The sequence below is a fragment of the Amphiprion ocellaris genome, chromosome 1 (assembly GCF_022539595.1).
Source record: "Amphiprion ocellaris isolate individual 3 ecotype Okinawa chromosome 1, ASM2253959v1, whole genome shotgun sequence".
In the NCBI taxonomy this organism is placed as follows: Eukaryota; Metazoa; Chordata; class Actinopteri; family Pomacentridae; genus Amphiprion; species Amphiprion ocellaris.
The window spans coordinates 20,601,769-20,614,117 of NC_072766.1; positions in this window are offsets into that span (position 1 = coordinate 20,601,769).

The following is a 12,349-nucleotide window of genomic DNA, read 5'->3' on the forward strand; positions in this document are numbered from 1 at the left end:
ACAGTCCTTGTTGTTCTGTTTGGTTTTGGAGTTACGGAGTGATTTGATTTCCAGAAACCCCCAAATTTCCAAAATGATTTAAGATAGCATGTTTTTGCCTTAGTTGTCACAAAAGATTAATGGAAAAAATAATGCTGCGTGTTTACTCAGTGCAGTTTATACATGAATATTAATTTGACTAATGCATTCCAGTATTAAATTGCTATGAAATAATATTAGATGTGTTGTATTCTTTATGGCCATGTTTGGATAGATTTGTAGGTGTGTGGATGCTTCCAATACTTGTATGCTTTAGCCACCTCTGGGGGCCATGGGTATCTAATGCTGTTATTTTGGGGTGTAAGGGCAGAAAAGCTTTGGGAACCCGTTATCAATGAATAAGTGAGACAGATATAGTGGCTGCTTCTATGTTCTCCTACATGAGGTGCATGTTTTTTGGGTAATGACATGCTGAAGTAAGGGTAGAAGTGTAATCATTTCTAATTTATAGGTCCTGAAATTTTGGCAGATTTTTTTTCTTTTCTTCTTTTTTTAACAGTAGTTCCCCATTTAGATTATTATATCACAGTCTTTATCTATAAATGAATTTAGATTGGCTGAATAGGCCACGAAAACAAGGAAACACATTTCACTCTACTAGTCCGTCAGCAAGAAAATACACAAACAGTTTCCAGCAGCATTAATGAGTAAGTAAGTACTGATAAGCTCAATTAGATCAGTTTTGATTTAAAGTCTCTCATTCATTTTAGGTCGGCTCTCTCTGTTTATGACTCATAAAGCGATCAATAAGCGTGGGGGGTCGCTGTGTTTTTAAGTTTAGGGTGACTTTCTCAGTATCACACATTCTTTCGGCACCTCCACCTGGTTGCATCCCCTCCTTTAATTGCCAGGTTAATTGTGAAGCTGCTGATCTGTGTTACTCACAGACTCTTCACTAGCAGGTTAAATCAATAGCATCCATTCTGCCTGGTGGGTAATTACTCAGCATTGATTGCTTACTGAGGAGACTGGCTTGAGAGATTGTCCTTTACATGTGTCTAATGTTAGCATGTCATGTTATAGAAGACAGAAGCTGTATAACATCCTGCCAAAAGCAATTAGCCTATCACACTAAACAGGCTATATCAGCCCTAGAGAGGCTGTAGATTATTTACAGCAACATTTGTCCTTCTTTGTAATTAATTAAATTATTGAGTGAAATATACAATACAGTAACACATTTGCATGGTAAAACATGATCATATTTCATGTTGTTTCTCATAGGTGTAAATTAGATAGCGCTGCCAGGGAAAAGATACTGCGTATGGTTCCTCACTGATTGCGCCGACAGTATTACATCCATTTCACTTATGAAGACGACATGCAAATGAAGGGGAGGAGTCACCGACTGAGAGGTGGAATGTAGACCTCAGTGTTTCATGCGTTTGAGGCTGAGTGTACAGTATATAAACCATTTTGGCAGAGCATATCTTCAGGAATGTCACAAAAGCAAGTGCAAAGCTTGTCAAGGGTCAGAACACACTAAAACAAATGTCCGTGGTGGAATCCTGATTGTCTTTTCAGCCTTGTTTTATGATTGAGCAGCTGACGTGCAGTTTGTCAAATCGTCCCTGTGTACGCACTAATAAAGAGGCAGATTGCTGTTGTCTTCTGTGATTTATCCCACTCTTCTGTCCTCCATCTGCACAAGATGAAAAGTTAATTAAAACCCTGCCTTGTCACCTCATTCCATCCCAGACAGCAGGAACAAATCATCTCCCACCATTTACAACCTTTATTATTTCTTCATGAACAGCAGAGCTGACGTCAAAAAGGGCAGCATGAAGGTTCTAAATGACTCCTTTTTCAGTTTGACCTTAAACCTCATTATATGATATAAACGTACAACTGCTGGCATGCTTTATTTTTGTCATCTCATTTGCTCTCTTACAAATTGTTATGTGTGACAGGGAGGCGGCAATTTTCTAATTAAACACTTAAATGCCTGGCTGGTCTATGGAACATAGAAGTAATCTTTACCCTACTTTACGCAGTGCTGTATTGTATCTTGTGACAAGCAATTTAGCTCTTTCACTCCTCTAACACTGTCTTTACCAGCATGTGTAACAAGGTAAAGGCCAGTATATTGCTGCTGAAAACAACTATCTGCATATAAGCCACCATAGTAGTAAACCAATGTCTTGTGGGGATTTGGAAGAGTTCAGATGTTTAGCTTTGGATCACTGAGGCCATTCCTCAACTGCTTCTACTGCTGATTCACCACAAACAGCAGGGCAGTTTGTCAGAGGAGACAGCACCATTCTCACCAAGGAGAAGCAATATACAATTTTGCTCTTGGGAGCAGTGGGCATACGAGCAGAGGCAGAGATGGAAGTTCACTCCCAGGACACAGAGAAGTTGTTGTGTAGGTGTTGTGTGTGTCCTTTCATTGTCCCTAGAACACAGAGAGATTTCAGTTTAATTCCAGTGAATGTTGTGAACATTCATAGCATGTTGAATGCAAACATTATGCAGAGTTTTATATCTTTTATTACAGTCAACATGTAGATCTACACATTTCTTTCTGTGATTTTACAACATATTATCTACATAGTATCTGTAATTTAAGAAAACAGGCAAAATCAATAAAAAATAACAGATAATTCCACATAATATACAATATGTACATGGCAAATATCTGTAAAATAATTATATGTTTTCTGTATTAAATGCAGTACAAATATTTAATTTCCTTGTCAAACATGGTAAAAGAACAAACTACCATTTGCAAAAATACAGATATTTGATATATATTTATAATTTTAGTCCATTAATTTTTGCAGTATAATGCAAATTCACTTTTAAAAATGTTTTCTGGGAATGAATGACTGTGCAACGGTGCTATGTGGACCAGAAATGGGTTCTGAAAAGTCTTTCTCTGTGATAAAGATAGAGCTAAAATGGTTGCACTGATTAAAATCATAATATTTTTTAAAAAACGATTGCCTATGCCTTTATTAAAATTTCCTGTCATTTTTAAATGTCTGTTGAAGTGAAGTGAAGGAATCTTGATGCAAAAATCAAGATGTAAACCTTTATATTTAGTTCACTATTGATGTAAAAGTATCATTGTAAGAGATCCACAGGTCTCCATGTAATTCTCCCTTTTTGTACTGAATTCTATGTCCATATGTGTGTTGAATGAGTAACAAACTTACACTTTAAGAGCATAAGACCCAGTAAAGAATTAAAGTGAAGATAATACAACGTCAATTCACCAAACTATATCTTTAAATTTTGACATTATCATAATCGATAGTGTGCAGCAAAGGACAAAAGCGTTAGCTATGGCCTCGCACTCTTTATAGCAGGAGTAATTAGGCCAATTAGCAGCACTTGCACACACCTCTCTAGGCTTATTTCCAGTATCTAATGGCAGGTGTCCTCCAGATACTGGCAAGTATATTGGAAAATTTTTCCCCAGAGTACCATGATAGATTTTCACAGAAGTTTTTCCAAGAGACACTGTAGGAGTACTACATCCAGGACACTGGTTAGAAAAACGAACGGAAAAACTGATTCAAGGAGACATCAAGAGATGTGCAGTGGTGTACAAAGCTGAACAGTAGAAATTATTTTGGGGCCAAAAAGTCTGAGCCCTTGAACTTCCATAAAAATCTACTCATATGGTTTCAGTCACAGAATGGATGATTCACCACATGCCCTTACAAGACATACTGTTGGTGTCTGACACTTTGGATGACACTTTGCACAGCCTTTCTACCATGTACCATTATTTTATTTCACCAAAGCTTCAAAAACAAGGAATGTTATGAGAGAACAGGAATATCAGATATTAAATAGATCAGGTTTATTAAATTGATTTCATACATTTTTTGCACCAGTATCTTCCAAAACATAATTACATTAAAAAGGCACTTGTCAATTTCATGGGTCTTAGCCGGTTTAAGTGTCTCTCCAACGATCCCACAGAGGGCCATCACTCTCAGATAGTACCGAATAAAGAGCAAATGTCACCTTGAACCGCAGTGGTATCATCAGAAGTGTCTGAGCACTTCATCTATAAAAAAGTTTGAGCTGCAGGTGGAGTCAGGTTTGAAGGAGAAGTGCAAAGCTTTGACACTGGACTCACCATGTAATATGAAATGTAGGATTTTTCAACAAAGCCATCACAATGATGAGCTGTTTCTTATTCATTGTTTATGATCACATCCAACAGTCATTTGGTGCTGAAATCACTTTCAGGTGAAGAATCACCAAATGTATTGACAGCACGATTATAGCTGCACTATCAGCACTGATATAACCCAATATTATGTTAATAATGCAACACATTTACAATGTTGGTCTTCAGATCGGGACAGTCTGATGTATATACTGGGCATAAATGAATCCAGGTTAAAATCATGATGCTCAGTAACATAAAGTAGTGTTATCTGAGAAGATGCATAGACAAATTGTTTGATAGCTTTACTAATATTTTAAAAAGTCATGTGTTTTCCATAAGTTTTACACTGTAATGGATAAATGGACTGTGTTGTGCCAGTCTAATCGGATAAGGGTTATCTGCGGAACATCGCTGTTCAGTGGGATCTGTTGTTCCTCATATGGGCTAACCAAGTAAACTGCTGCCTAATCACATTCAAGCCAAAGTCTGTTTACTTTCTGGGGCACTGCTGCTCTGGCAAGAGGCAAAGTGGGTAGGTGGAAGGGGTCTCGTAAATGAGTGCACCATTGCCAATCTATCCATCCCAATGCTAATACAGTTTACAGGGCCAGTGAGAGACCCTGACAGGCTGACAATGGGGGAAGGAGGCCCAGCTTAAATCAATTAGCTAAGAGGGCAAATATCATCTAAATCATACCCTGTCTGGCTCTGGGCAACAGGCCTGAAATGGAAGGCACATGCAGGCAGAGAGTAGCACTTACTCAGTCCTGGCTAGAGTTATGATGGAGGTGCTGACAGATAAGCATACACTTACTGTATCAACTAGCTCTGAACTGAGCAGCCACTAAATGTCGAGTCAAGTTTTAAACTTTTAATAAATCATTCAGTTCATTAATCAAGATGCTGCTCATTGCTGCTGCGTTAGAGCAAGCGTGCAATGCATCCACTAAACCCTGTGATCTTTGTGGAAGCAAAGCAGGACATTTTGTTTTTATCTATTTCCATCATGTTTAGGACTATAAGATGCTTCAACCAGTATCCAAATCTTCCTTTCTGACAGCAGAATTCAAGTCTGAACTTTGAAAACAGACAATGCCACAGCTGTGCTAACTTTACACAGGGGTTAGCAAGAGATAGGGATGTGCACAAGCACAGTTAACAGGTTTAAATCTCTCACTCAAGTTCTCTGTTTTTCATGTGTCTATTTCTTGTGTTAACAAAGTGCAGCACTTTGACTGCTCTTAAGGTCACAAAATACAATATCTTCCACGTGCACCTCAATAAAACTCATCTCTGTGTATCAAAGTTATATATTTATAAGTGTTTTCTTTCCAGAAAAATAGCTGTTTAATGCCTTAAAATGGCTTACTCGACACAGTGGCTGACTCTAGAATGTGCAGATCTATGAAATCTCTCTCCCCACCCGTTCCCTCTTACTGCAGCTCAGCACGCCAGCTCACCAACTCTACACACACAACATAAAACTAATCTACACAACAGGAAGTTGCATTATTTGTGTAATTCAGTCATACTTCCAAACTAGAAAAAATATTCTGATGAACGATAATGATGCAGAAAGTCACAAGCTGCAGCGGATCTTCAGGTTTGTTCCATATGAAACCCCACAAGTCATCGACACACTGCAGTTTCAAGGCAGAAATGCTCAGCCATGGCAGTGAGTGCTTTTTGTGTTTATGATATGTCTTACAGAACAAAAAAACAACATCTGAACATTTTAACGTGTTAACAAAGTGTAATTTCACTGAAGGGGCTCTTTAAGCCTTAAAACGTCTTACCTTTGGCCTGTTTCATGGGCGGAGTTCATCAGATCTGATTCGTATCACCCACTGCATTTATGCTTTCCTGTCAGTGGCTCATTCAGCCAGTGCTTGGCTACTGTAACTTGATGTAACTGAGCTCAGCCAAACACCCACTGCAAAGAGCTACTTAAGCAACACATTACAGTTACATTTGTGTGGACGCTGAGCTCAGCAACCTCCCTCTGTGCACTGCTGCCAGAAGAATTTACCTACTAGAGAGTGCCATGAGCCACTAAACTAACACTAAATGATTTATGGCAAGTGGAATCGCACACTGACTACACAAACCATGTTATACCTTGATTCTCTAAAAGCTCCCTCACAGTGCAGGACCTTTTCTCTCATCTTAACTGTGTATCAGATAGTTTTATGGTTTGCCTCTTGATCTAAGTGTCTCAGACTAACTGTGTGACGGAGGATTATCTCGAAAGTTTCTAAGGATGTCTTTCATGCGTCTACCTGTCTTCCTTTCTGTCCTGTGAGTATGGCAGGGTGTGGAGAACAGGGAGGGATATCATACAATGAGAAAAGATGGGGACATATGGTGGCTGTGCTGAGAAGCTGTATGTGGCAGATAACATTTTCCACCAGTGATTCTGATCACAGAGGAGACTTCAAGAAGGAGAGGGTCTCAAGGGGAGCAACTTACCATCTGGAATCCTGCGAGCTGTGACACATCCAATTTACCTCTACCTGTGGACCAGTCAGTAACCTCTCTGTAGTTCTCACCAGGGCACAGACGAGAGCCGCAGAGATTAGATGTAGTCAGACCTGACAAGACACGCTTTTCAGATTGGTCAAATTGTGCAGCAGAGTAGAGCAGAGCAGAGCAGAGGTGAGATTTTTGGTATAAAACAGCAAGTAATTTTTTTTTCTGTTTTGACTTTTTGTACTGCACAATGTATCAATGTATTAACAAAATCACAATATCTTGATATTCATTTTGATCCTGCTGGCCTCCCATATAAAAAGATACAAAACTGTGTTTGCTAAGGGTCTTATTAGCCTGAGGTCATATCAATTCTTTTCCTTTGGATGTCCTCCACATCGACTACACTGCTGTAAATGAGCAACAGCATAATTCATTTTGTATGCATTCCAGACTAAGTTATGCGATGTTCGGATTACAACATACATCTAATCAAGCCAAGGGCATTGTCCTAACCTCGCTCTTTGGTCTAACGCCAAGGAAAGGCACTTTCATTCATGTCATCACGTAACTCGATCATTAAACTGAGAATAAAAGGTCATCAGTCACATTTCATAACAAGAAGATCTCTCTTTAGTAAAATCATTTCACTTTCTTGTCAAACAAATGTCTTGATATTAGACATACCAAAGGAAACAAAAGCAATAAAACACTGCATTAAATGCATGAGTCACTTTCAAGTCATATTAGATGTCTCAAATGTCTAATTAACACTCAAGGGCAAAAGATGCATGAGTTATTTTCATGTGTCCTCTAGCAACAGCATATGATGTACTGTATGTACTCTTAACTTTTACTGTCTGTAGTGTGCAATTGGAAATATGCTTATGAACATTTTGGTGGAGACATGCACAAAGAGACTCATACTACTTTCATGTCTTTATTGTAAATGTAGGAAAAAGCGGCAAGGGTTTGTCCGTCTCTATTATAAAAGTACAAAATCCTCCTACCAGCACCAGCAGTAATTAATTCAGATATTGCTTTTTATCTGTTTAACATATTAGAAATTTGCACTTTAAAAGTGACGATTATTTTGCGAGATTTATGTGTTAATTCCTTGTCCGTGTCCGATCTCTGCTAGTGTTGAACTTTGAGCTGCTGGTAGGGTTATTTTGCTACTATTTGGAAAAGGCTAACCTTCTCTCCCTGTTTATAGTCTTTGTGCTAAGCGAAGCTAAGTGTTATAGCCTACGATTTAACTGACAGAACTGAGCTTCTAACTCCCAGAAAGTGAATTAGCATATTCCCCAAAATAACAAACTCATAACTTCATTACTGAAAACAGATTTACCTCATATAATGGTGCTTGTAATGTTTGCACAAAATAGAATGTACTGTTGATTAAATTTTCATGAAATTCAACAACATTATGCCATTTATTGCTGTGATTTTTCATTTTTAATATTACAGTGACTGCCTGGATGGCTTGTTGATGGAGAATGCAGCTACAATTCAATATTTACTTGCTACTTCCTGCCCAGGCAGATTATGCATTTGGCGTGACAACCAGCTTTCCACTTTTCCTGTACACTCCATCTCATTGTTGACAAAGGTTATATTGTACCATATTTCAAGATCACAGTATCTGGTGCAATGTGCAGCACAGTAGCAGGATGGAAAACATCTATGCAAGTACACTTTGGAGTCTCTCCACCAATAACAAACTTTCCAGTTTGACCTGAGCGTATTTGCTTTAGCTAATTGATGGATGGTTGGATTTCCATGTGGGAAATGTAGCTTCTCATCCAATCTGTTTCACTTATTTGGGAGTAACTACGAGCCACGCTGCCTGTGGTTAACTGATTATCTCTGTCCTGCATCATCAGCAAACAGGCCAGACAGACATGCAGCAATCAGTCAACTCACCATCTGAACCCAGCCCCCCTCCAGGATGAGATCTCTGCGATGACAGTCGCCTTCGTGGTCTCCTGGGTACCATGGATGACAGAGGCTTCATGCTCTCAATAAGTCTCCCTGGAGAGTTGGTTTGATGGTAACACAGACACCGAATTGAATCACAGAGACATAATCCTGGCCAAACATACAGATGCCATTAACCCAGCATATCACTGAGTAATGGCTAAAAGGATATACAGTAGTTACGTCATGAAAGCTCCAGTCATAAACAGGTCAGTAAAATCAATCATACAACTGATCATTCTATAATGAAGTTTCCAGGTAGATCTTATTACTCCAGCTGTCTGCTTTAGTGACTCTGATGTTTTATGGTGGTCATATGGGATTCACATCTGCAAATTAATTCACTTGAAAAATCATAAAGGGAAATACAATTTGTTATTTCAGCTTGAGAAAATTCATTCATTCATCATTGTTCACTGCCCAAGTGGCAGAGCTAGTGCTTACATTATGATACAGGTTTGGGAGGACGGCTGCAAGTGGGTCTGGATTTTTAGTCTTCTATTCTATTTACAATTTATAATTTCATTTAACAGACGCTTTTCTCCACCGTGACATACATCTGAGAGTAGGTATGCAAGGCAGCACTAAGGCTCACTGGACAATTGCGCCCTGACTGAGATTTAAACAGCCAATCTCCTGTGCCAAAGTCAGGGGTGCTTATTACTGAGCTATCCAGCTATTCTATGTGAAAAATATGAATAAGGACACTGTGCATTAGTAACACAAATGATTTCCATGAAGTATTTATTGAGAAAGCTACTTTGGTTAGTACTGATGACAAAAAAAGAGCTAGTATTTAGTTTTAAATACTTTGCTTTATCTTGTGTTACTTACGTGCAGATTTAAATGAAATGGATGTTTTATTTTTGTTCTGTAACCATGTGGATTTATGATTTATGATTGTATTCTATGTTAAAAATAGATTTTTTTAAAGACTGTGTTATTACTGTGCTGTTAATATGTAAGTCCTGGATCATTATCATGTGGTTATGAGTTCTTATCAAGCTGTAATTTATTGTGCATGTTTGTTTTCAAATGTTTTAATGTACATATACAGAAGGAAAATTCAAATTTTGTGCTTTTCAATAGTTAAATTTTTTTGAAAAATGTCATTTAAAGGGGTCTATTTCTATCTTTAAGGCTGAAGACATCCTAGGTTTTTTCTAACAATGCTGAGCTAATGGATAATGTGTTTCCTACCTCATCCCGCAATGAACTCAATCTTGTGCGCTAAAAAATATATTCTCACACAGGGACCACCCTCATCGTAGTGTATACCCCATCTCACACTCCTGGTCAGGCCCAGACAGGTCATTTCCATGTCCAGCATTGATTGGCATTGATTGAATCTGGACAGCTCTGACCCCACTATGAGCCCCAGGAGAGATCTTCAGCCTCCAAGGTCCATAACACCAGAGTTGCATTGTCAGTCCTCCTCCATCACAATTAAGTCCAGCCAGGACTCATGTCTCCCGTTCTTCCTGCTCAACACAAATGAGTTCAGGGGATTGGATTTTGCAATATCAATAGGAGACAGGAAATTTTATTTCCAAAATGAACAGAGTGAACCGCAGTTGTGAGCAATGTAATACTGGATTGCTCTAAAAGACAAACAGCTTCCATGATGGAACTGTATGTTTTCTTTTGTCTTGGAGAGCTAATACAATGTTACACATTTTATGTATCTTGTTAGCTTAGTCTGTGATGTTTTTTTCTCTTCGCAATGTGATTTGTGATAAAGATTTTTGCTCATATCTTTGTCATTTTTTGTGTGTAAAATGACAAATAATCAGTATTTTTAATCTGCCTTTCCAACCAACATCTCACCTACATTTTTTACTTCTCACTCACTAAACATTTATTTGCAAATACAACAGAAAACTGGGAAAAGGTACAAAGCTCTTTAATATTTCTCCACATGTGCTTCATATATAGATCAGATTTTCAGTTACAGTTGTTTGATGTGTAAATCATGCACCAGATTTAACCTTATTTTATAAAAATGAAAGCATTTTCTCATGCCATGATGTTCTCTTCACTTTATACTCACAATATATGAGGACAGGGTCTATTTTCAGGCACCTGAATTTTATGAGGCAGTCACACTTCCTCAAATAGCTGAGTCTGTGCAGTGATGGCCTGAGTATTTCAGTAGCACTAGCTGGCTATCTATACATTCTTGCTGATCTTTTCTGAATTTTCTCTTTTTTATGCCTGCCTACTTTTGTCTATGCATTTGTTTTGCTTCTAACACTTAACTCTTCCTTGTGTCCAAGGAAGCAGAGAGAAATGATTTACTGATAGGCACAATTTGCATGGCTTTGCTTCGATTGGGCTCTTAGGAGCTCTTAGACACACCTTTTTAAGCACATTAAGATCTCATCTAGGGCAGAAAGAATTGATTCCAGTCAGCTGTGATTGTGGGGATGCATTTCAGTAAATCGTGCCTATGCAAATGACCTCACGGTGACAAATGAGATCAATTTTACAGCTCTCTTAACACAGGAGAGCCACCGAGGTGTGTTTTTCATTTAAATTACACACAGGCAGACACATGCAGGCCAAAATACACCTGCACCATCATACACATACACAGACCTTTGGGTGTACAGTGAGCTCAATATGACCCTGTTACTGTGTTTTCTTTGATTTTGCTTCTATTTATTTGATTATAAAATACACAAATTCTGACAGATCTTTACTGCAGTTTGTGGTCTCTCGTTCTCTCAGTGAGATATTAAACTGGTGAGCCAGCCTTTCAACTTTCAGTCCACTTTGGTGAAGGCTTTGACGGTTATACCGACCAGACAAGCGCCATGACTGTAGGCATCAGGAGAAGGCCATCTCTAAATCAAACTCCATGGGGGTGAGGAAGAGATCAGAGATGACCCAGACCAACTGATCCATTGAGAATTTGTGGGGCTGCTTCTCACGACAGATGTGATTTAGTGCCCCTCCATGAGCTGTTAAAAATGGCACTGGGGGGTCACATTAAGTCCAGTTCTATCTGCAGGTGTCACACAGAACCATTCATCTTCTTCACCCTTGTATGACATGTTGGATGCTGCTCTCAGAAGCGCTCTCACCTTCCTGTCTATCACTGAGAAGTAGAATACATAAATGAACAGGCTGATCTGTCTTCTCCAGAGACAATTCATTACTGAGTGCTCAGTCTGACGAAACAGATATGGACTGCAGAGATAAGCCTCCCGCTGGCCACCTATTGCATCATTTTGCTCTCTTGAGATTCTTTAAATAAGCAAAAGTACCAATATGGCAACTTAAAAATCCTTTATTACCAGTGATGTCCTGTATCCAAAGTCCTACTTAAGTAAAGTACATAAATATCAGCAACAGAATGTAATTAAAGAACTGAAATGAACCTACAAATTTGGTCCCTCTGACTGATTGCTATTTATGACTTCATGAGATCATTTATAGTGAATCATCAGTGTGTCTGCAGCACATTACTGCTGTTGCTGCTGGTGGAGCTGATTTAAACTACTTTATGTACAGTTTTAAATACAGGGACGGCAGATCAATCGGATGGAAAGAAAGCAGAAAACAATGGGTTTTGATCCACAAATCTCTTCTGAGTTTTCAGACTTTTTCACCAGTCTTGGATTTTTGATGAGATGTTGGATCATTTAACCATTTGTTGAAATGAAAGTAAGTATTAAGTTTAGAGGGAAAAATCTGTATTTAATGGAGCTGTTAACAACTCACAGAAAT